A 1,612-nucleotide genomic window follows, 5' to 3' on the forward strand; every position below is an offset into this window, starting at 1 on the left:
AAGAATGCGTGTGAATTTAGAGACTGCAAGGTATGAAGTCAGTAATTTGATGGATGATTGGGTGGACGCGCAAGTTGAATTCATAGAAATTAGTGACTAGCGTGAATGAATAATAGGATGTGGTGGTTGAACGGGAGGCAATGGGAGTAGATTCAGGAGTGAGTGAAACCCACGTTTTATGCTATACCGAAATCGGAGGCTGGTCTCGAAACATGCTGCATATGTAACACTCATCATATACCTAGCTAGACCGCTCGAGCAATCGTTTGACGGCGCCGTTCCATAGTATATTTTGTACGGAGTTGTGCGGCTCTTTGTACAATGACTGCACGATACTGGAACCGAGAATCGAACTCGGGACCTACTGCGTGTGAGGCAGTCGTCATAACCAACTAGACCATTCCAGCAGGTTAGTGCACGACCAGACATTTGTTTCTCAACGATGCGGTTCCATTTTATGTGTTTGACACAGAATTATGTGACTTTGTGTATAACAATTGTAACATACTGGAACCGAGAATCGAACTCGGGACCTACTGCGTGTTAGGCAGTCGTCATAACCAACTAGACCATTCCAGCAAGATGATATGATATCAGATATTTGTCTCTCGACCACTCCGTTCCATTTCATGTGTTTGAATGTTCTCCCAGTTATCCCTCAGGGAACGAATCGTGATAGCGTAAGTGGCAATTGCCGAAATCGCCCGCTCCCCTTCGACAATGTTGACTTCCATGAACTCGCAACGTTCCCCCCGCCGCTGGCGAAGCTGCTTGGTTCTCAACATTGTTCGAGGGATACGGGAGCACTCAAGATAACAATGGTTCACCCGATCGCTATAGAGTACCCAAGCGTTCGCGAGACACGGTCCTCAGTTTTTCGTTATCGAATGTGCAACGATAATCCGTTGTCACCAGGCAAACGCAATATGTTCTCTACAATAAGCTTTATCAGTGTACAGTAACCTTAGTGAGACCATGAACATGCGCATCTGGGTAGATAGTGGTGATACGAAGCTGTTCAGCAAAAACAGTTGAATCGATTTATTAACAATTTTTCAGGTTAAGTGTCACCAGTCACCACAATATCAACTTCTTTCCATAAAATTCTGAGGGTAGTAGTGGATGGTCACCGTCTTTCACTCCCGCATGGCGCTGCCAACATGTACCTGTGATCACAGAGTAACTATGACATGATACATACCAGCACCCGCGAATAACGCCTCAAATTGAATGATAAGGCCATGGTGGCCCGTGAAAAGCCTAGATTTGGAGGGTTGTGGTGTCGCACTGTCGCTTCCAGTAGGCTAAGTAGGTTGAGTAGCATGGAGATGCGCACGCAAAAGAATGCGTGTGAATTTAGAGACTGCAAGGTATGAAGTCAGTAATTTGATGGATGATTGGGTGGACGCGCAAGTTGAATTCATAGAAATTAGTGACTAGCGTGAATGAATAATAGGATGTGGTGGTTGAACGGGAGGCAATGGGAGTAGATTCAGGAGTGAGTGAAACCCACGTTTTATGCTATACCGAAATCGGAGGCTGGTCTCGAAACATGCTGCATATGTAACACTCATCATATACCTAGCTAGACCGCTCGAGCAATCGTTTGACG

At 45.6% G+C, this 1,612-nt stretch overlaps 2 non-coding genes across 2 annotated transcripts; both read right to left on the reverse strand.

The window, feature by feature from the left end:
* Positions 1–333: 333 nt before the first annotated feature.
* Positions 334–407, reverse strand: Pmar_PMAR018652. The gene has a single exon. It is a non-coding gene; the product is annotated as a tRNA-Val (tRNA).
* Positions 408–505: 98 nt separating this feature from the next.
* On the reverse strand, positions 506–579 carry Pmar_PMAR018653. Its single transcript has one exon. It is a non-coding gene; the product is annotated as a tRNA-Val (tRNA).
* Positions 580–1,612: the final 1,033 nt, after the last annotated feature.

This window comes from Perkinsus marinus (genome assembly GCF_000006405.1).
Source record: "Perkinsus marinus ATCC 50983 genomic scaffold scf_1104296949582, whole genome shotgun sequence".
NCBI classification, from domain to species: Eukaryota; Perkinsozoa; order Perkinsida; family Perkinsidae; genus Perkinsus; species Perkinsus marinus.